This window comes from Theropithecus gelada, chromosome 1 (assembly GCF_003255815.1).
Source record: "Theropithecus gelada isolate Dixy chromosome 1, Tgel_1.0, whole genome shotgun sequence".
Classification (NCBI taxonomy): Eukaryota; Metazoa; Chordata; class Mammalia; order Primates; family Cercopithecidae; genus Theropithecus; species Theropithecus gelada.
This window is the reverse complement of record NC_037668.1, coordinates 11396121-11420095: the sequence shown is the minus strand read 5'-3', so window position 1 is coordinate 11420095 and position 23975 is coordinate 11396121. Positions and strand designations below refer to the sequence as shown.

The window sequence follows — 23975 nt, the reverse complement described above, 5'->3', positions numbered from 1 at the left end:
CTTCACTCTGCTCTGCAATCCCATATCTCCGGTGACTTCCCTCAGGATAGGTTACATGCCCTTTCCAAATGCTCGCATAGAACCCTCTGTCTCTTCTATTACAGCACATGTTATAATTTACTGGAATTGCTATTTAATTTTCTTTCTTTCCCGTCAGAAGGGAGAGAGGGAGGCCATGAGTGGAGGTTTCTTTCTGCAATGGCAGCACGTGTGTGGCATGATGGGAAGCTCTGAACCCAGAACACCTGCTTCCAAGTCCTTGCTCTACCACTGAATAGTTTGAAATTGAACCTGTTTCTTCAACAATAAAGAGGAAATAATGGCACTTATTACATGCCATTATTAACGAGCCAATGAAAGTAAGGATTCTTTACTAAGGGCTATTTGGATATTAATTAATCATAATATTCACCAGTCTTGAGACTGTCCTAGCAGGGTGGGTGCGATTGAACTGGCAGAGGTATGGGGAGGGCATTTCTGAATGAAGTTGATATTACAGAAGAGGGAAGAGGAGGGGAGCGAGTAGGGGCACAGAGGTAAGCAGTGGAAAGACAAATGAAAACGAAGAGAGAATGGAAAATGAAGAGGGCCCCAGAGCTGTGCTATTGAACGCAGTAGCAGTAAGCCCCATGTGGCTATTTAGCTAGTTTGAATTGAGATGGGCTGCTAGAGTTGTTATTTAAAAAAAAAAAAAATGAAAAAGAGCTCATTGATAATGTTTATATAACATGCATGTGAAATTACAGTATTTTTGATATATTGGGTTAAATATAGTATGAAAATTAATTTTATCTATTTAATTTTACTTATTTTAATGTGGCTACTAAAAAATGTAAAAGTATGTATGTGGCTGGTATTTGAGGCTTGTGTTACATTTCTATTGGGCAGTATTACTCTAGGTTATTTGCTGTCCATGAAATAAGTGATAGGGAATATAAGAATTTTTGAGAATTTGGCTTTTCAAAGTAAAGTCAGGGTACATGTAAAAATTGAATTTATCTCACAAATTTACCCTTTTTTTTTTTTTTTTTTTTTTGAGACAGAGCCTCTCTCTGTCTCCCAGGCTGGAGTGCAGTGGCGTGATCTCTGCTCACTGCAAGCTCCATCGCCTCCCGGGTTCACGCCATTCTCCTGCCTCAGCCTCCCGAGAAGCTGGGACTATAGGCGCCCGCCACCACGCCCGGCTAATTTTTTTGTATTTTTTAGTAGAGACGGGGTTTCACCGTGTTCGCCAGAATGGTCTCGATCTCCTGACCTCATGATCTGCCCGCCTCAGCCTCCCAAAGTGCTGGGATTACAGGTGTGAGCCACTGCGCCCAGCCAAATTTATCCATTTTCAAAGTTAATTTCACTGACATGCTTTAAACATCTGTTCTGTGCCAAGCACTAAGTACAACACAGGCCAAGCCCTTCAGGAGCTTACACTGTAACCATGGATGAGGATGGGAGAGTCTCTTGTAACTCATAGTATTCCACGGCCATCCAGAAAGTGTTTGACTGAATCTAATACAGTGTCAGCAGACTAGGGGTCCCCCAATGTATCTTCAAGTTAAGAAGAAACAACATGATGCCAGGAAATCTAACTTGGTTTGAATGTTTTCCTTCTTGCTGCTGCCGGGCTGCCTTTGACTGTTTCAATGTGGCATGTGGACGTAGATGAAGGGCAAGCTTTCAGGAGCTGTATTAGCTGAATCTGTAAGGAGATAGTGCTTAGGAGGCCAAGGTCATAAGTTTGTTCCCTGTATGGGTCACTTCACTGTGCTCTGATCCACGCCTCAGACTTGCCCCCTGTCAACCTGAGCCAGCTGTTTTGTAAATATGCTTTGAATCACTTGGGGAACAGGGCGAGAACATATGCAGGGAGCTGGTCAAATCTATCACCACTGATAGATTGGAGCAACAACTGAAAACACACTCTCAGTCAAAAGCAAGGACTCCCGGGAGGAGAGCCCATAAAACTTACACATCACCTCATACAGTGGACCCAACTGAAGCCATCTTTTCCCTGCACATTTCTGCCTGAAGTCATTGACTAGGATGGAGCTTGTAGGGCAAAGCTTCTGGAGGCCATAGTTCCTGGATAGAGCAGAACACAGGCAGCATTCACCGGGAATTCAGACTTCTGCTAAAGGTGGTGTTGCCAACAAGCACATGGGGCCTCCCTGTCTGACCTACAGAGATTGTTTAGACTTGGAAATACGGGCACCTATCTCTTGAGTGACCTGTCTGCTGGTAATATTTACATCCACATTCACACAGAAAGGTGGCATGTTTTAATTCCAAGCTGAGATTCAGCCCCATGCTCTTCACTGAAGCATCGCTGACAGAAAGGCTGGTCTGGGATCTCCAGCTACACAAATAAATACTGAAGCAAGGCCTAACAGGAAGACCCTCACTACCCAATTTCTTCCAGATGGCAGTGATGGATGGCTGTATGTTTATGTTTACTTGGTTTCCCAGGTGACTGGTGTCCCGGTTTCCACTGGTCATGGTTTGATGAGCATTTCTTCGAAGATGTGAACTGCCTACCCCAACGGCCCAGCTCTTGGCCCACCAGTCTACACCACGCTCAACATTGTCAAGAGGTCATTGTGCTTGTTGGATGGCTAGTTAACTCTTTATTCACCACCCTCTTCTTATAAATTTCTAAAACTAGCAATACAAGATTCAAATCTAAATCGTCATAAAGAACTGCATGTTGGGCAGAATAATGGCCTCCAAAGTATCCGTGTCCTGATCCCCAGAACCTGTAAACATGTTACCTTTCTTGGCAAAAGGGAATTAAATTTGCAGATAAAATTAAGGTTTCTAATCGCCTGACCTTAAAATAGAGAAACCAGCCTGGATTATCTGGGTGGGCCCAATGTAATTACAAGTTTCCTTTAAAGGGGAAGAGGGAGGCAGTAAAGATGGTCAGAGTGATGATATGTAAGAGGGACTCGACCTGCCCTTGCAGGAAGGGGGCCATGAGCCAGAGTAGAGTCCTTTAGAAGCTCTTAAAGTCAAGAAGAGAATTCTCTCCTAAAGCGTCCATAAAGGAACTCTACCCTGCTGATGCCTCAGTCTTAGCCCTGTGAGACGCATGGTAGACTACTAATGGAACTGTAAGGTAATACATGTGTACTGATTTATGATAATTGCTTATAATAATTTGTTATAGCCACAATAGAAAACAAATACACACCTAGACAGGTTGAACACTCCTTGGCCTCCACACTCTGCTTAATGTAAGAAGTACTCCTTCCCTTAGCACAGTGTAACCTAGCGGAATACATTCTTCCTCAGGGCTGCTAGAGGCTGGAGCACACACATGGCTTCCTACAAAATTTAGGAAAGTGAGCGACGATGGAACCCTAATTGGAGAAAATACGTAATCAGTCATCAAGTCCTCTTGGTACTATCTGAGTAGAGAGAAAGCATATGGGCTTTGACATCTGGCAGACATTGGGTCAAATCCTGGCTCTGACATTTAATGCCTGTGTGATCTTGAGTGAGTAGTTAGCCTCCCAGATGTTCAATTTCTTAAGGGGCACATCACACCTACCTCATGGGGTTGTTGTTGTAAAGAGTAAATAAAATAAGGTGTATAAAGTACCTATCTTGGAGCCTGGGGGCAAGATAGAAATCCAATAAATCATGTTATCTTCTACCTTCTTCGTAATCATTTCACAGATCTCTCCTGGTTATCTCCAATCTCATGATTCTTGACTGAGTTAGTTTCATCATATCTCTTGCCAGGACTGTTTTAATAGCTCCTAAAGCTTTTAGGCGGGCTCCAGACTCCAATCCTTCTTCACAGCCTCTACAGCTATCTTCCAAAACATAGATTTTCTCGTAATACCTCTTCTGCTGTAAAACCTTCAGCAGCTTCCTGTGGCCTGTGGATTAAAAAGTCTGAAGTCCTTTCCAAGGTTTGTGCATATATTAGTCTGTTTGCATTACTCTAAAGGAATATCTGAGACTGGATAATTATTTCTTTGTTTAGGTGAGACAGATAATGTGCTGACGTAACAAGGTTCAAAGGTGGCATATCTCATACATGCTCATGAACTACAAATCAACAGAACTAGGTAACATAAAGAGGTTTATAGCTGGGCATGGTGGCTCACGCCTGTAATCCCAGCACTTTGGGAGGCTGAGGGGGGTGGATCACAAGGTCAGGAGATCCAGAGCATCCTGGCTAACACGGTGAAACCCCGTCTCTACTAAAAATACAAAAAATTAGCCAGGCGTGGTGGCGGGCACCTGTAGTCCCAGCTACTCAGGAGGCTGAGGCAGGAGAATGGCGTGAACCCGGGAGGCGGAGCTTGCAGTGAGCCAAGATCGCGCCACTACACTCCAGCCTGGGTGACAGAACGAGACATCATCTCAAAAAAAAAAAAAAAAAAAGAAAAGAAAGACAGAAAAGGGGTTTATTTTTGGCTCACAGTTCTGTAGGCTATACAGGAAGCTTGGCGCCAGCATCTGCTTTAGGTGAGGACCTCAGGAAGCTTCCACTTAAGGTGGAAGGCCAAGGGGAAGCAGGCATGTCACATGCCAGAGAGAGACCAAAAGAGAAAATGGGAAGGTCTCAGACTCTTTTAAACAACCAGATCTTGAATGAACTGAGCAAGAACTCACTCATCACCAAGGGGATGGTGTTAAGCCATTCATGAGGGATCCACCTCCATGATCCAATACCTCTCACCAGGCCCCACCTCCAACATTGGGGATTACATTTCAACATGAGATATGGAAGGGACACACATCTAAACTGCATCAGTGTGAATCCTTCACAACTTCACCTCTGTCCCTTGCCTCCTTTATCTGTCTAGCCTAGGTTCCTTTCTTGTCATGCGCTTACTCATTTCTGTGCCATTTTTTTTTTCTTTTTAGCTTAGTTGCTATTTTCTATCTCTGGAATTCCTGCTGCCTCCCTTTTTATCTAGAGAGCTCCTTTTATCTCTTCATGTCCATTTTAAATGTCACCACCTTTTCAAAGTCTTTTCTAATTCCTCTAAGAAGTTAAGCACTCCCTCTGCTGTTTCCACCATACTATGTACACTGTAGAAGTTATCAGAGTGCATTGTGATTATCATTCTAAATTTTTTGATGACAGAGACAATGCATTTTGCACCTTTGTTCTCAAAGCTTAGAATATTTGCTTTGCTTATAACGTATACTCAATATAAAAGTATACTTAATATTTGTTTTTATTAGTATGAATAAATGAATGAACAAATGTTACGTGAAGAACTCACATCTTTAAATCTGTTTCCAAGGAATGGAATTGTACTTTTCACATCCCAGGTTAGCTGAACCCAGGATGGCCCTTCTGCGATATTGTGCATACAGTGAGTCTTCTAACATAGTTGGATTATTGAGCAACTTTGCATTTATTTAGTAAGGTTTTATGGATTTTAGTCAGGTCACTTTTTCATTTAAAAATATTTAGTTGTTTTTCCTTGCTTTAGGAGAAGGTCCAAAGTCCTTAGGAGGCTATTTAAGGCCTTAGGTGATTTGACACCTACATATCCCGCTTTTTAATTTGTTGACTACTCTGCACTCCAACAAAACATTTGTAAAACAATTTCTTAAACATGTCTTGCCTTCACTCTCATCTCCATGCCTTTGCAAATACCATTCCTTTACCCATACCTCAATCTTCATCTAGCAACTTCTTACCTTAGAAATGAAGCCCAGGCATCCTTTGATCCAGGCATCCTTTGATCCAGGAAGTCTTCTCTGACATTCCCCTTGTCTCTCCTGGTTCAGATGCCTGTCCTCTGTATCCCATTACACCTACCACCTCTATCATACAACATATGGCAGTGTGCTTTTAACTTTTTAATTTATTTTATTTAAACAAGAGGAATGTAGCCACATAGAAAAAGAGAGAGAGGTAGAAAAAGAAAACATGTCATACCACCACCAACAGATCTTTGTGTCCAACGATTAGCACTTTCTTGTTAACTTTCAGAAAAATTATTTATGTATCTATAACTCTACTTTATCCATAATCTTTTTATTTATAAATAAGATAATATTAAATATGCTGCTCTGCATCTTGCTTTCTTCACTTATATGAGAAAACATTTTTATCCCAACACATCTACTTTAAGATTGTAATGGCCAGCCTGGCTCAGTGGCTTACACCTGTAATCCCAGCAGTTTGGGTGGTGGAAGAGGTCACCCGAGGTGAAGGTGGAAGATCACCTGAGGTCAGGAGTTTGAGACCAGCCTAACCAACATGTGAGAAACCCCATCTCTACTAAAAATAAAAATTAGCCAAGGGTGGTGGCAGGTGCCTGTAATTTCAGCCACTTGGGAAGCTAAGGCGGGAGAATCGCTTGAACCTGGGAGATGGAGGTGGCAGTGAGCTAAGATCAGAGCACTGTACTCCAGCCTGGGCAACAACAGCAAAACTCCATAGAAAAAGAAAGAAAGAAAGAAAAGAAAGAAAGGAAGGAAGGAAGGAAGGAAGGAAGGAAGGAAGGAAGGAAGGAAGGAAGGAAGGAAGGAAGGAAGGAAGGGAGAAAGAAAGGGAAAAAGAAAAAAGAAAGAGAAAGGAAGAAAGACAAAGAAAGGAAAAGAAAGAGAAAAGAAGAAAGAGAGGAAGAAAGGAAGGAGGGAAGAAAGAAAGAAAGAAAGAAAGAAAGAAAGAAAGAAAGAAAGAAAGAAAGAAAGAAAGAAAGAAAGAAAGAAAGAAAGAAGAAAAGAAAGAAAGGAAGGAAGGAAGGAAGAAAGGAAGGAAGGAAGAAAGGAAAGAAGAGGAAAGATTGTAATAGCCAAGGAGTTCGATACCAGCCTGGCCAACACGGTGAAACCCTGTCCCTACTGAAAATACAAAAATTAGCCAGGCATGTTGGCAAGTACCTGTAATCTTGGCTACTATGTAAACTGAAGCATGAGAATGGCTTGAACCCAGGAGGCGGACGTGGCAGTGAGCCGAGATCATGCCACTGCACTCCAGCCTGGTTGACAGAGTGAGACTCTGTCTCAAAAAAATGTATATATATATTGTAATGGCCAAATAGTATTCCTGTAGCAATAAAGCAATAACCTTAAAGAATAATTAAATAAAAGCAATAAAAGATAACTGTAGCAATAAATAACTTTATTTAATGATAATCATTGATGAATACTCAGGTTATTTTCAAGTTTTAAAATACTGTCCATCTTAGGTTACATTTGTAAGTACATATTTAGGATAAATTCCTATTAGTGCGTCAAAGGACATTTAAAATTTCAAAATATGTTGCCAAGTTGTACTCCAAAAATTTTGCACCAATTTAAATTCCCACCAACAGTATACAAATTTGTTTATTTTAGTCTTTTCTTTCCAACCCCACATATATCAGAACTTTCTAGTGTTTCCCTATATGTTTGATGAAATATCCCTTTGTTGTTATGATTGCATTTAAATATTTTCAGTCAGGTTGAGAATCTTTTCACATATTTCAGGTCATTTGTTGTATTAGGGTTCCCCAGAAAGACGGAATTAATGGGACAAATGTATATAAAAATGGGAGTTTATTAAGGACTATTGACTCATATGATCACATTGTGAAGTCCCACAATGGGCTGTCTGCAAGCTGAGGGGCAAGGAAGCCAGTTGGAGTCCCAAAACTTCAAAAGCAGGGAAGCCAACAGTGCAACCTTCAGTCTGTGGCCTAAGGCCTGAGAGCTCCAAGCAAATCACTGATGTAAGTCCAAGAGTCCAAAAGCTGTAGAACTTGGAATCTGATGTTTGAGGGCAGGAAGCATCTAGCAGGGAAGAAAGATGAAGGCCAGAAGACTCAACAAGTCTGCTCATTCCACATTCCTCTGCCTGCTTTATCCTAGCCGTGCTGGCCGCTGATTAGTTGATGCCCACCCAGACTGAAGGTGGGTCTGCCTCTCCCAATCCACTGACTCAAATGTTGATCTCCTTTGGCAACACCCTCACAGACACATCCAGGAACAATATTTTGCATCCTTCAATCAAGTTAACACTCAATATTAATCATCAAATTTGTATTTTTATCTTTTTCTGAGAACTATCTGTTTATATTCCTTGCATGTAGTTATTGTTTTCTCTTTCTCTTTCTTTTTTTTTTTTTTAATTTGGTAAAGCTTTTTGAAAATTAAGTAGCCATTTATCTGTCATGTTTATTTTGAACAACCAATGTAGTATTTGTCCTTAGACTTTGGCTATGGATTTTTTTATTTTTATTTTTTTGCCATATAAATGTTTTACATTTTAAGTTCTTAAAATTTCCTTTCTGGCTTCTGGGTGTGCTGTGTATTGAATGTATTTTCTTGATTGCTTTTGTTTGCCTATTAACAAGAGGACCTTTCAGTCACCTTTCTATTCCCAGTGCTTAGCAGAGGGACCTGCCCGTAGCCCACTGGATGCTAATGGAGTGAGGAGATGAGTAAGTGTGAGCACACGTGCGCCTACTGGCATAGGATTGACATATTACCAAAATAAAACAAAAACCAGGCTGACAACAGTTTGAAAATGTCTCTGGGATTTTCATGGGCACATGAAGAACAGTAACGTGGTTTTAATTCCCACAAGCAGGCCAGGGTACATGATTCTGTCTGTCTCCCACTTACCTACAAACTTTACCAGTTTTACCACCACCTCCATATCCTTTAGTCCATGTTCAAGGATCCAGGTTCAATAACCTAAGGTGTGTGGGCCAGGTAACAGGGTAATTGAGCAAGAAATTAGAGCTAGGCTCTCATAGAATAGGATTCAGGTCACGTTTTTGTCCACTTTCCCGGCCAAAATTGCCTTTGACGAAAGCAGAAAATTTTCATCTTTTTTTTCTTTTCAGTAAGGCCCTTTTTCCCTTAATAGACAGTTACATATGTAGATAGATAGATAGATAGATATCTGTCTAGATCTACATATTTATCTACATATCCACGAACACAAATACATATAATAATGAATTATTATCACTATGTAGAGATATCCAACAATTTCTATTTGGGAAATACATCTTTTATTAATGTTCAGAGAGAAAAGCAATCTTTCCTTTCAGAGTTTCAAGGCAACCAATGAATAGTTTGTGATTCTAATATGAAAATGAATATACATTTTATAGATTCTCCTGTAAATTTAAACTGGTTATATACTAGACTGTGACTATTTATATTATTTTTTCTTAACTTAAAAAATCATATCTTAAAATGCAGAAAACACATTAGTATTATTTCACTCATGCCATGTAATAATAATAACAAAAATAATATCTGCACAATATATTACAGTGTGCATTTGTAGGCACTTTCTTGTTTATCAATCTCAACAAAATGTTAAGACAGCAATTATTATTATTATCTCCTTCATTTTTGTGTGACTCATGCAAACATATCCTCCTGGTAAGATGAAACAGAAACCTTGGCTGACGCCAGATGTAATGTTTTTCCTAATAAAACACAACTAGGGTAAAAAAAAGAAAACAAAAAACAGTGTGTTTTCTTTATGTAGTCCTTTTAACTCTCCTCCCTAGCATTAGTTAGGTAGGAAATTCAGAATTGGGATTCAAAGGGAAAATGTCCATTCATGCCAAAAGATTATTTTAAGAGGCATGAAGAAGTGAAAAATATATAAGGAATTTAGTACAATATGCTACAGCCACCATATACCTCAGTCCATGTTCAAGGATCAAGATTCAGTAATCTAAGCCATGTGGGCCAGGTAATGGGGTGGTAGAGCAAGAAATCAGAGATGGGCTCTAAGAGATTAGGATTCAGGTCAGATTTTTGCTCACTCACCAGTCTAAAATTGCCTCCAATAAAAGCAGAAAATTCCACCCCCGCACCCTCCCCCCCACTCTCTCTCTCAGGTGTTTGCTTTACTGAAGACAAGAAGTCCTGGGTCCTAAAGAGATCCTGTGTCTGCTCTTAAAAGCTGGCGGGGCTAAGAGGCCAGACAGTCTTAATTGAGAATTTCTTAACTTAATTGAGGTTGGGTTTCAATTCTAGTCTTGGAAGAAGCCATATCTCTCTAACCATCTCCCTTGTCAATGCACAAATCTCACCCCAGCCTGCTTGTGGAGAAGCATAAGAAGAAGAAAGGTCCCTAACTATGCGAAGCCATGGTTATGATCCACACTGTATGGTTTAAAAGAAATTTAAGTTTACTCCTGGACTCTTTCCACATGTTCTTGATATATCATGAATTACAAAATAAATAAAATTCCTCATTTGGAGAGGTCAGTGTCCAAGCAAACTAAGAGAGACAGATTGGCTCAAGCTGGTGGCCCACCATTTTCCTGCATATAGTTATAACTTAAGAAATACGTACCACTTTAGACAGTTTGCTTCCAAAGTATAGAGGCTGGTAGAAACCACAGCACTGTGACTCCGGCATGACAGTTTCATTGATTTCTGAGTCATCTCACCAGGATTTGCATTGAAATTGAGAACAACTTCTTCCCTGATGGCAAGTGCTCCATATGTGGGGAACTTCTATTTTTTAGTATCCCTTCTCCCCAGCCCATCCTGGCCACTTGACTGGCTATGTCAATGTTAAGACAGGATAATAGTAGCTTGGGAAGAGGATTGGGCAATGAAAGAAAGTATAAGGAAAATGCCAAAATAGAGTCCCAGAAAACAATCTGAGTCACAGAATTGGCCAGAATCTGACAGTAGGTAATCTCAAGAGAAGACACTCAAGTGGAACAGAGACAGAAGCAGAATCTATGAGCAAATCTAAGGTTTAAGTCATAAGGAGTTAATAAGGAAGCAAAGCACAGAAGCCAAGGTACAGAGATAGTAGTCACAATAGTCCAGTTAAATTCTAAAAAACAGCAGGAGGTCCTCTTTTAGAAGCCCTAGTTCCTTGACCTGTGGACATGACTCTTCACTTTGAGACCAAGGGTTGCAACCCTGAATTTCAGAAATAGAACAACAGCTGCCTGTACTGCAGCAGGAGCAATAACGATGCATACATTTATTGGCTCTGCTGCCAGAGCATCACAAGTGCAGGAAAACAGGTTGGTCTTGAAATGTCAGTGGTCAGGCCTGTGGGAAGAACTAGTAAGGAAACCCCAGGCATGGGAATCTCCAGGCTCTGTGTCCATGCTTGTATTCCTTGGCCTTACTACTACTGTCAGCTTTAGCTCTTTATTTTTCTTGTTCCTAGTTTAAATACTAGTTTAACGTTTTTCTTTTTGATTTTGTTTTGTTTTTGAGACAGAGTCTTGCTCTGTTGCCCAGGCTGGAGTGCAATGGCATGACCTTAGTTCACTGCAAACTCCTCCTCCTGGGTTCAAGTGATTCTCCTCTTTCAGCCTCCCGAGTAGCTGGGACTACAGGGGCACACCACCACGCCCAGCTAATTTTTGTATTTTTAGTTGAGACGGGGTTTCACCATGTTGGCCAGGCTGGTCTCGAACTCCTGACCTCAGGTGATCCACCTGCCTTGGCCTCCCTGCCTCAGCTGGGATGACAGGCGTGAGCCACTATGCCCGGCCTCTCTTTGATTTTTAGTTGTATTTTTTAAAAAACTACAAAGTACTGCATGATCATTGTAAAAATTCAAGTAACTTAAGAGTATACAAAATACAAAGCAAGAGTGCCATTCTCACACTCTACTCCCACTCCCCAGTGGAAACCAATGTTAAAAATTAGACCTGTATACCTTTAGAATTTTTCTAGGTTATTATATTTTTGAGTATGGTCACACTGTATATATTATACTGCAACTTCTTTTTTTTTTCTCAATCACATATTACAGACTCCATTCCATTTCAATATATATGTGTCTAACTTATTCTTATTGATGGCTACATAGCAGTCATAGTGGAAATATGTAAAATATATTAATCATCCCTTTATTAATTTGCTATTATAAATAATGTTGCCATGAACAGCCAGGATGGTTTCCATCTCCTGACCTCGTGATCTGCCCACCTTGGCTTCTTGACTTCTTCTCCTGCTAATACTACTCTTGCATACACTGGGGATTATAAAAAAATTGATACTAACAATTTCATACATTTTTCAGTTTACATAGTGTCTTCCCTACCTATTTCATTTGATTCTCACAAAATTTGTTAGGTGTGCAGGGAGGAAATTTTTATCTTGGACTCAGACTGGCTTTCTTAAGTTCATATGGTTAATAAAGGAAAGAACTAGGACTTGAATACAAGTTAGCTAAGTCCAGGTTCTATTTGCCATTTCCCCCTCTTCCTCTTTGGAACAGATAACCATAAAAAAGTTTGTGTTTCTATCAATTGCTTTCTATTCATGTGAGATGTCCACGATCTCTAGAGAAGCTCAAGTTTGTTGATTGGTTGGATGGATTTGGGGCTGCTATAATTTGTGACTTAGACGTATCGATGTTGCTTATAAAAATGATTTTGCAATTTCAATATTCTGGCATGTAATCCAAGATGACCCAGGGCAACATCTCCAGCAGAAGATGCCTGGCAGGGTGCCAAGAGGCCTCATGATGACCTTATCTAGTAAGTGTCAGTGCTGCAATTGGAACCAGACCTTTCAGACCCCAAAGCCTAAGCCTTTTGCACTTAGTCTATGCACTTCCTCATATAGACCAAGATGCTTAGGGCAGAAGATCAATGCATTCTTTCCTTATAGGCAAATTATATGAGAAGCCAAATTCTCAGAAGGTTGCATGCTGAGCATGGAATCAGAAAAAGGAGAGTTCAGGGTGTTAAGAAGTGAATTTCAGCTCAAGTAGCTGAAGGCATGCTTACCCATTAGGGAGTCACACATTCAAAAATCCAAAAGATTCAGAAGAGTGTAACATAGATGAGTGAAGCATGTCAGGGAGCAGGCAATGATAGGGAATAGTGGGGACCATGCCAACTAGAGAGTGCATGCCCTTCCAAAGGAGGCAGCCATGGCGTCATAGCTCGAGCCCATTGTGGCCAGCCTGGTTAATCCAGATTTTCCCAATGTTTCATGAAAGGCTAGATATATGGATTTTTCTATGTGAAATTAGTTGACAACTTATTCAATTTTAAAAAACAGTATGACACAATATAGTGTGGACCAGACTTGATCTACCAGCTGCTGGTTTGTGAAGTTTTACTATGGGTAAACTTTCACCAAGAAAACTTCAATTCTCCAAGCCATTTAAAAATGGCTTCTTCACCTCTAAACAAATCAAGATCAGGATTCTTCAGATTTCCCTTTTTACCCTTTGGGGTCAACCTCTGCTTACAGTCATTCTCCAGATAGAATAGAACATATTTCATTCTATTTCCTCATACTAAAATATACTTACATTTCAGTCATATCTTCCTGGAGGATCCCCATCTCAACTTTGATTGGATTCACACTTATGTAGCATGAATTCCTTTGCATTTTTATTGCTACCATTACTATTTTTGGAGTTGTCAATCTTACGCTAGATGACATTGCTGCATTGAGTGTGAATTTTACTAACTGACTCTCAGAGTGACACCAATTTCCAAGTCCTAAGAGGTCTTTCACTGTTGTTATATTGTGGGGACAACAAAATTATTTTGCCTTTTCAGACATTAAGAAATTGTTTTAAGTAAATACATAACTTTATTGCCTTACAGATTTATTGAGTGATTATCACTTATTTATTGAGTGATTTATTCTCCTAAGAGAATTTAGCAAAGGAAGTGAACAGCTTATAGGAGAAGGAGAGAATAGGGAAAGCTCTTCTAGATACCAAAACAAGCAGGAAGAGTTGGACTGGATTTTAATTCAAAATAAAGTCTGAACTTTTCTTCTGCATCTCAGTGATGCTGAATTGACCCTCTTCCTCTCCAAATGGAGAGATGGCAGTTCCTGCCTTGTGGCACACGATAGCCTTCAGGACCCTGAAACCATCACTGAAAAATGGAGGAGGAGGGAAGGCACCCAGAGAATGGAAGGTAGCTCTGCTCTTCCTCAGGCACATCACGCCAATCCATATATGACACGGTAATGTATCAGGTACATTTCCAGAAGAAATGAACTTGTGGATTTCACAGCATTAGGGCATGGGGACTTCACCAACATCTTCAGTCATATCCATAATCAACTAAAAAGACTATCCTTCAGTTAACAAGTGTTGGTAACATTATAAGAGTATTATTTCCAAGACACTAGTTCAATTTTTTAAAATTCCTTTCTTTTTTATGTACTCATTTTTCTTTTATTCTTTTAATTTTTTTTGATTCTCTTTTCCTTTTTTTTTTTAAATCTTTGATTTATTTTTCTTCACAATCTGTTCCCATGTAATTCAAAATTGACTAATCGGACTACCATCTTGCCTTTATTATTGAGAGGTGACACACAGTGACACATTACAAAATAGATAACATTCATCTAGAATCTAAATAGCTAAGAATCTAAAGCAACCAGATCTTTATCTCTCCCCCACACGGTCTTGTACAATGACAGTGATGCCCACTCCAATGAGCCTGATATCTTCTAAGATTCTAAAATTTACCTGAATCATGATAAAGATTATTTGTGCTCTGTAAAGTGTGTCCATTGTTTTCACTGTATGCCAATTCTTTGAAAATTAGAAATCCAAAATAAAAGACTTCCCAGTGCAGCCTTAGCAAGAAAATTCCCCACATTTGCTTCTCGACAATTCTACCAGATTACCTACAAATGTTTTGGGTTTCTACTCCTTAAACCCGGGTGGTGAAGAACATGGTTAAACAGACATGGGTTCAAATCTTGTCCACTTCTACCTATAATCTTAGGCAAGTTAGTTAACTTTCTGAGTTCAATTTTTTTAAGTGAAAATTGAGAATAACAATATCTACCTCAAAAAGTATTAGTATGGGGATTAAATGAGGCAATGTGTAATAAGTGTGTGTGTGTGTATATATATATAATATATATAAAATAATTCTTTAATAAATGTGGCTGCCAACATGTTTTTCAACTCAATCACCTGTTAGAGGGCAAATCAATGACAGTGAGGCATATCAAAATGCATTCTGCCCTGAAGGAACCCTCTCTTTTGCTGGAGAGAAGCTGCAAACACTCATGCAACATTGAGACCAATCTAAGACCCTTTGCAGGAAAGAGCTTAAGTGACCAGCATATGATGTCAGCGTTGCAGGCACTGAGAGACATTCTTACTCCTCCATTTTCACCTGGTCTCTGTTGCAGAGGAGCAGGACTTGGACAGAGGAGACCAAGCTCCCTATCTTCCTACCCAGTATACTTTACAACCTACAAGCTGCAGGCTGAGCCTCCCAGCCAGCCAGGGATAGTGCATACAATTATCTCCCAGCCCTTTGAAGCTCCAGTCAGGAATATCTGTTGTCACTACCACATGTGATTAGGACAGCAATGTCCTCCTGCAGAAGACAGAACTCTTTGTACATCACCCTCCTTCTACCACTGTTAGAGATCAGAAAGTGTGCAGAGAGGGTGGCTGGCCTCTCTCCTTTTGGTCCAATTTCACATATTGGATTCTCTGCATTAATAAATTGGTTACATTTGCCCAGCATTTGGCAGGCAAGGTTTCTAATAACACTCTGATCCCTTCAGAGAACATGAATCGCTGGCATGCAGGGGGCTCTGGTTACCTCCTCCCCCACTCTCTGCTGCTAAAGGTCCTACGCATTAGTAGGGGTCAGGCGCTTGCCTGGGCCAGGGCAGTCTAGGACAAGGGCTATGGCTTCGAGGCACTGTCACAGAGCTCAAAGATTTTTCCCTCAGAGGGAAAACAGATAACTTTAAGCCCAGGCAATGTGCAGCTTTCTTCAGCTGTCAATCCTACCTGGTTTGCATACAGATTGAGAAAACGTGTGATATTTTACCACAATAATCGGTCCGGAGAACTCAAGGGGGTTGGTGGTGGGTGGAGAGGGAATGGGAGAGAAAAAAAATGTGTGGTGCAGATGTCTGAGAGTCCCATGCTGCCCCGACATGCTCCCTTTGTGAAGCCAACATTCTTTGGGGATGGAGAGCCTGAAGGGAGACTGGGTAGAATGCATCTACATTGCTCTGATGCAGCCTTTCCCATTGCCATGGTGCTCGAAAGTTCCCTGAGCAAGGAGAAGCCCTTGGGTTGAGAAGAGGCCCAGAGTCAGGGTCCAGCCACACCTTCAGCCTTCGCAAGCCAAGCAGAGGGAACAAAGCAAGGGGCAAAAATGAGCTAAAATAACACTAGCCGACTGGGACAAACCTAGGGAATCAAAAACGAGAAAGAGATGGAGAGGGAAAGGAAAAAGAAACATGGAGAATTGAGAAGACAGGGAATGGGAAGGAATTCAATTGAATTCAATAGACGTTTTATGTTAGCCTGTATTGGGGAGAAAACAGTGGGGTTTTTGATTGTTTGTTTTTTCTGACATGGAGTCTTGCTCTGTGGCCCAGGCTAGAGTGCAGTGGCACAGTCTTGGCTCACTGCAACCTCTGTCTCCCAGGTTCAAGTGATACTCATGTCTCAGCCTCCTGAATAGCTGAGATTACAGGTGTGCACCAATATGCCTGGGTAATTTTGTATTTTTAGTAGGGATGGGGTTTCGCCATGTTGTCCAGGCTGGTCTCAAACTCCTGGGCTCAAGCGATCCTCCTGCCTCAGATTCCCAAAGTGCTGGGATTATAGGCATGAGCCGCCATGTAGTGGCGCCAAAGGAGTGTCTTTTACAGAGCAAATGTATATGGAATCCAGTTCCTGCCCTCTAGGAGCTTGCAGATATCAGGCCAGGTGCTGTGGCTCAAATCTGTAATCCCAGCACCTTGGGAGGCTGAGGCAGGAGGATCACTTTAGCCCAGGAGTTTGAGACTAGCCTTGGCAACTTAGGGAGGCCCCATCTCTCCAAAAAAAATTTTTTTTAAAATTAGCCAGGTGTGGTGGTGTGTGCCTGTAGCTCCAACTACTCAGGAGGCTGAGGTGGGAGGATTGCTTCAGCCTGGGAGGTTGAGGCTGCAGTGAGCCGTGATTGCACCGCTGCACTCCAGGCTGGGCAACAGAATGAGACCTTGTCTCAAAACAAAACAAAATCAGCCACACAACTCAGTCCTGCAACAGTCCATGAAAGGGTGTAATTCCAGACATCAATGCCATGAGGTATGGTAAGGAGAGAGATGGTGGTGGGGAGACTTTGTGGAGGTGGTGAGTCTTGAGACTGTCCTAGCAGGGTTGGTGCAGTTGAGCTGGCAGAGGTACAGGGAGGGCATTTCTGAATAAAATTGGTAGTACAGAGAAGCAAGAGGAGGGGATCGAGTAGCGGAAAGACAAACGGGAAGAAAGAGAGAATGGAAAATGAAGAGGGGCCCAGACTGCCACTCACAATTGCCATAAGCCACCTACCCTTACCTTTAGACCTTTTCATCTAAAGGAATTGGAATTAGAAGCTTCCTATAGGATCCTGGAAATCCCGGGCAATCCACTAACCCAGAAGCCCAGCTTCAGGCCCAGAGGGAAAAGAAGGAAAAAGGGCTGGTGCACACTTAAGTAGGAAACCTTCCCCTTTCCTGCTGACTCCAGCCAGCCTCACCGCCGAGGTCCCCAGTCAGCAGATCTGGAGCCACCGACACATCGCAGAGCCTCCCGTGGGAGAGTCCCAATGTGGCCATGGGACAGTCCATGATCTGTCTCTCTGTTATTATCCTTCTCTCTGTGGTTTCCAGTATTTCCCAGGAAGATAGGATTTTTTTTTCCAGCTTTTTATTTTGAAAAATTTCACATCTTAACAAAAGTTGAAAATATACCATACTGAGCACAAGGAATACTTGAAATATTTCACCAAATATTAACGTTTGATTCCATACGTGGTAGTGCACTGATAAACTGGATCTAGGGTAGAAGAAGCCCTCATTTGTACTAATTGCCAATTTATGTGGTGTAAGAATTCCCACCATGGATGATTTTGAGCAAATAATGACTTAAATGGCTTACAAAATTCCTAAATATTTATCTGCTCTTGAGAGCTGGTAAGAGTCGGCTGCAGTGTATCATATTTTTTTCTGAACTATTTAAAATTGTAGATATCACATCACTGAATCAAATACTTCAGATGCATCTCCCAAGAATATAACGTTCTCTGACATAATCACATTATCGCACTTATGAAAAAAATTAGCAACACATTTCCTAATATTAGCTAACATACATTTCCCACTAAAATTTTCCAAACTGTCCCCAAAATGTCTTTTAGTAGTATTTTTCTGAAAAATGAAAATCTAGTCAAGATTACATATTGCATTTGGTGTTTTGATTAGTTTCTTTTATTATTGTTATTTTATTTATTTATTTATTTTGACAGGGTCTTGCTCTGTCACCCAAGCTGGAGTGCAGTGGTGAGATCTCAGCTCACTGCAACCCCTGCCTTCTGGGTTCAAGTGATTCTCCTGCCTCAGCCACCTGAGTAGCTGGAATTACAGGAGAGCACTACCACACCTGGCTAATTTTTGTATTTTCAGTAGAGATGGGGTTTCACCATGTTGCCCAGGCTGGTCTTGTACTCCTAGCCTCCAGTGATCTGCCCGTCTCGGCCTCCCAAAGTGCTGGGATTACAGCTGTGAGCCATCGAGCCCAGTGGTTAATTTTTAAAAAAAAATTTTAATTTTTATCAATGAATAATTGTACATTTATGGAATAAAGAGATGTTTTGATATATGTATACACTATGGCATTATTACATCAAGCCAATTAACATATCACCTCATTTTTTTTTTTTTTTGGTAATGAGTACATTTAAAATCTATTCCTTTAGCAATTTTGAAATACATAACACATTATTACTAACTATGGTCACCTTGCTATGCAATAGATCTTGAAAATTTATTCCTCCTAACTGAAATTTTATACCCTTTGGTCAACATCTCCCCATTGCTTACCCTCCCTGCCCTCAGACTCTGGTAGCCACCATTCTACTCTCTACTTCTCTTTAGTTTCTTTTAATTGGAAATGATTCCTCTATCTTCTTCTTTTTTTTTTTTTTTTTTTTTTTTTTTGAGACAGAGTCTCGTTCGTGTCTCCCAGGCTGGAGTGCAGTGGTGCGATCTTGGCTCACTGCAACCTCTGCCTCCCGGGTTCAATCCCAGCTACTTGGGAGGCTAAGGCAGGAGAATTGCTTGAACCTGGGAGTCGGAGGTTGCGATGAGCCGAGATTGTGCCATTGCACTCCAGCCTGGGCAACAAGAGTGAAACTCCGTCTCAAAAAAAAAAAAAAAAATAGATAAATAGATAAAGTAGTAGCCAACAAATCTGTCCATTTAAAAGGTATCTTTTCTCCTTTGTAATTAATAAATGATTTGTGGGATAATATATTGATGGTCTGTAAATATCCTAAAATGCCAAAACCTTTTACTCAGTGGTTAGCATCTGCTGATGATCCTTGCCTGAATCAATTGTTACATTAGAGGACAAAATATTGTGATCTTCTAATTTTATCACTCTTCTACATTTATTAGATGGCTTTCTTTTTTTTTTAAATATGCTCTTTTACTATCATAATGGACTCACGGACTTAAAATTCAATGGATTATAATCCATTACTGTTGTTTTCTTCTTGATATTGAAATTACCCCAAATTTGGCCATTGGGAACCTCTTCAAACAGGATCCTGTGTCCTTTTGACATGACCCCATTGATCGTCAGGCCCTTCCTTTCTTTCTGGCACACCAGGACTCCCCAGGCTCATTTGTGTTTACCCTGTAACAGAGCCAGAAGCACGTATTTCTTCAGCAAGCCCTGATCTCTTTAGCGGGAAATGTTGCTTAGAAATCAAGGTCTGGGTGCTAGGTGTGCTCATCGCTGTGGGAATATTATTGCTTTTAGATTTTTTTCAATTGACGTGGTTGGGGGCAAATGTGCATATATGTATATAATACATATTATATATAATACGTATTGTATGTCATATGTACATATATGTATATAAACTAAATTATATATAGTGAATTCCCTAACCCCTATTATTTCAGAATATAACCTTATTTGGAGAGAGGGTATTTACAGAAGTAATCAAGTAAAACGTGGTCATTAAAGTGGGTCCTAATCTAATAATTCTGATGAAAGGGGGGATTTAGGCACAGAGGCACATACAGAGGGAAGATGATGTGAAGACTCAGGGAAAAGATGGCCATCTGCCAGCCCAAGAGACGGGCCTGGAACAGATCCTTCTCTCACAGCTCTCAGAAAGGACCACCCTGCTGACACTCTGATTTTGGACAGAACCATGAGACAATACATTCCTGCTGTTTGAGCCACTACTTTTGTGGTAACTTGGTATGGCAACCTTAGCAAACTAATATGCTGCTATATACATTACCATAAGTTTATCAGCATCTTCTTGAAACAGCACATATTTATTACCTTGCATTTCTGTAGCAGTGTCCCACAGGCCACATCAGACTAAAATCTAAATGTTGGCAGGGCTGTAGTGCTTTCTGGAGTCTCTAGGAGAGAATCTATTTACTTGCTCATTGAGGTTATTGGAAGAATTTAGTCCCTTGTGGTTGTAGGACTAAGGTCCCCATTTTCTTACTGTCCGCTGAGGGCCTTTCCTAGCATCTGGAGGACATCTGAGTGCCTTGTTACATGGCCCCTTTCCTTCATCTTCAAAACCAGCAAAGGCAGTTTGAGTCCTTCTGGTGCTTTGAATCTCTCTTGCTCCTGCCTCTTCTTCGCTGTTGCATCTTTCTTGCCTATGATTCTTCTCTCTTCTTTCACGGTTAAGGGCCCATGTAAACTCACTGGGCCCACTAAGATAATCTGTAATAATTTTCCTATCTTAAGGTAACCTTAATTCCACCTGCTAAGTTGCTTTTGCCATGTAACATAACATATTCATAGGTTCCAGGTGTGGACACCTTGGAAAAAGGAGCATTATTCTGCCTACCATGTAGAGATATTGATATACTTACTTATTTGTTTTGTCCAACAGCATGCACGGAATAGTTTCAGAATGCCAGTAACGTTATAATTATTTAAAAATAACCAACTAAATAAAGTTAAAATTTCTTTGGAATTATTTTTATCCCTAGAACATTTCCCACTGAGGTAGTGAACACACAGTACTATATTCAGAATTTTACTTGAATTCTCTTCTCTGTGTGGTGAGGTTATTAATGTGATATACAGCTAGATTCATTTGTTTGCTTTTGTATTTGATTTAAGATTTGTTTATTTTTCATCTTTTCATATTTAATTTTATTTTGTGAATAAGTAGGACATTTCTATAAGTCAGAAGTCAAAACTACATGAAAAGGTATTCCTAGATAAGTCTCATTTCCATCCCGATCCCAGCTCCTGGTTTCCAAGGACTGGTCTGCTTCTCTGATTGCTTGCTCTGATGGTCACTGCTGTTACAGAAGTCAAATTACTGACATATCAGTAGCAAATATGTGTTAGTACAAGTCTATCATCATTTTCATCAACTATAGTCATTTATTGCAGATTAAATACTGAGAGCAAAAAAGAAGAGAGCAGTCCCTGCCCTAAGGTGTGACAGTCTTCTTGGAGAAACAGACCTGAAGTGCTACAGAGAACCACAGGCAAAGTAGGCTCCACATATGATGAAAGGTTTACCTCCAAGGTGTGGGGACCCTGGATGATTCCTCATGATTAGGCCTCCTAAGAAAAACTTCATGGAGGATGTAAAACTTGATTCAGAGCATTTTAAGAAAGAAAAATGGCATAAGCTAAGGCAAAAAGGTATATACCAGAGTGTTTGGGAAACGATTAGCCAACCAGCCTGGTGGATGGAGTAAGCACTGGAGTTGGACCACAGGGAACTGGCTCCAGGTTCAAATGCTGCCCGTGTGACCGTGGGCAAGGATTCGCTCCACTGACACACTTCTCAGTTTCCCCACCTACAAACTAGAGGTAAGACTAAGTATTAAGCCATTCTCAGAATAGTTTGATTTAAAAACAGAGTTTCTTTATAGAAATACTGGGGTAGGGTGGGGGAAGTTAGAGAATCAGGTTTGAAGCACATCACATAGAACCTTCATTAGTTTGGATTCTGTCTTATAGGCAATAGAAGCCAAAGGGAGGATTTTTTAAAAACATATGTAATAAATGAATTTTTTATTACTTATGAGTAAATAAAGCATTTACTCATGAGTACATAAAGTATACTTTGACTTTGGTTAGTAATATTATAGGTATATATTTCTGAACTTGTTCTTTTTTTACTAAGTTATATATGCCAATGATCTCTCCATGCTAATACTTTTGCTCTTTAACCAGTGCACTGTGTTTCACAGGATACATCAGTCTAATCTATTTAGCAACTTTTTATTGTATAGTGACTCTTGTTCACACAAAGGTACTTCCTTAGAAAGGGTATTTCTATATCAGTGGCTCCCAAATTCTAAACATGCATTAGAATCACTTGGAGGTCTTATTATAACACAAATTCCTGGATCTCACCCCCAGAGATTCTGATTTAATAGGTAAGTGGTGGGACCTGAGACTATGCATTTTAACAAGTTCTCAGATGATATTGATGCTGTTGGTATATTTCAAACTTTGAGAACCATCTTTCTATATGATGGACTCTTAAAATTAGAATTATTGGGCCAAAGCTTATGTGAATTTGTCACTTTGATGAATCCTGCACATCATATTCCACAAATACTGTTATCAATTTGCATTCCCACTGACAATTGTATGAGCATGCCATTTCCCTGCCAACCCTGGTTATGATAACTTTTACTTTTTTGCCAATGAAATTGTAAAAACTGGAAGCTCATTATTGTTTTATTTTTCACTACTTGGAGTGTATTTTTCTTATTTTTATAGTAGCTTTTAAAAATCTTATTACAAGAATAATACTTACTGCAAAAAAATTTAAGAACTACAGATAAGCAAAAGATAAAATCATTCATAATTCTGCCATACACAGATCACCAATTTTTTTTCTTTTTTTTTTGAGGCAGAGTCTTGCTCTGTTGCCCAGGCTGGAGTGCCTTGGCATGATCTCAGCTCACTGCAACTTCTGCCTCCTGAGTTCAAGCGATTCTCCTGCCTCAGCCTCCTGAGTAGCTGGGATTACTGCACACCACCATGCCCAGCTAATTTTGTATTTTTAATAGAGACGGGGTTTCGCCATGTTGGCCAGGTTGGCCTCGAACTCCTGACCTCAGGTGATCAGCCCGCCTCAGCCTACCAAAGTGATGGGATTATAAGCATGAGCCACTGCACCTGGCCCAGATCACCAATATTAACATTCCATTTATTTTGTAATCTGTTTTCTTTTCACTTAATAACATTCTGTGAACATTTTTTCCATATCATGTCATTAACTGTTATTTTCCATTATCAGCCTAAACGGCTGCATGGTGTCAATGGAGTGTTTCTGAATGAGAGCTGACATTGCAAAATGTTTTGAGAAGATTGATCTAGCAGGAGGATTTAGAATGGGAAAAGACAAGGGAAGTCTGGAGGCAAGAAATTAGCAGACTATTGAAATAATGTAGGAGAGTGGTGACAGTGGGATTGGATAGACAGGAGTGAACATAGGAAACATTAGAAAGAAAGAATCAACAGTCTTGTTAGCCTCTATGACGGAAGTGAGGAAAGATGCAAGGCTAATCCAGCAGGGGGTCCCCAGTTACTAGGATCATAAATTTAAGAGATGCCTTACAAGGAACAATCACTCTTCCAATCTCTGATCCGTGAATTTATCTTGGTGTAGGGGATGAGGGAATAAAGTTAACTTTATAGAGGAAGAATTTCATTTAGGAAAGCAGCAGACTTTAAATCGCAGAGCCCAGGCTTGATGCCCCCATTTTAGTGTAAGTATTAATTATTTGAGAGATCCTATGGTGAGGTGGAAAGACCATATACTTCAGTATTAGACAGAATTGTGCATTACTGCTTTGCCACTTCTTGTGACCTTCAGCAAACCTCTTAACCACCTTGAACTTTTTTGTCTGTAGAGAGTAATAATATTTACTTCATAGGATTGTTGTGAGAATTAAGTGAGATTTGATATATACTTCTCATATATACATATAACATATATATATATAAACCTTGTGAATCATCCCACAACCCAGCCCTCCCTAGAGAATCACTCATGGCCAAC

At 40.3% G+C, this 23975-nt stretch overlaps 1 long non-coding RNA gene and 1 other non-coding gene across 2 annotated transcripts in view; both read right to left on the bottom strand.

Moving 5' to 3' along the window:
* Window positions 1–23975, bottom strand: part of LOC112607533 — a 119147-nt gene that overhangs the window by 12990 nt on the left and 82182 nt on the right. Inside the window, exon 5 of the long non-coding RNA XR_003115863.1 lies at window positions 1424–1693. This is a non-coding gene — a long non-coding RNA (uncharacterized LOC112607533). The remainder of the gene's footprint in view (window positions 1–1423; window positions 1694–23975) is intronic.
* LOC112616562 lies at window positions 3985–4085 on the bottom strand. The gene has a single exon (XR_003117667.1). It is a non-coding gene; the product is annotated as a small nucleolar RNA U13 (small nucleolar RNA).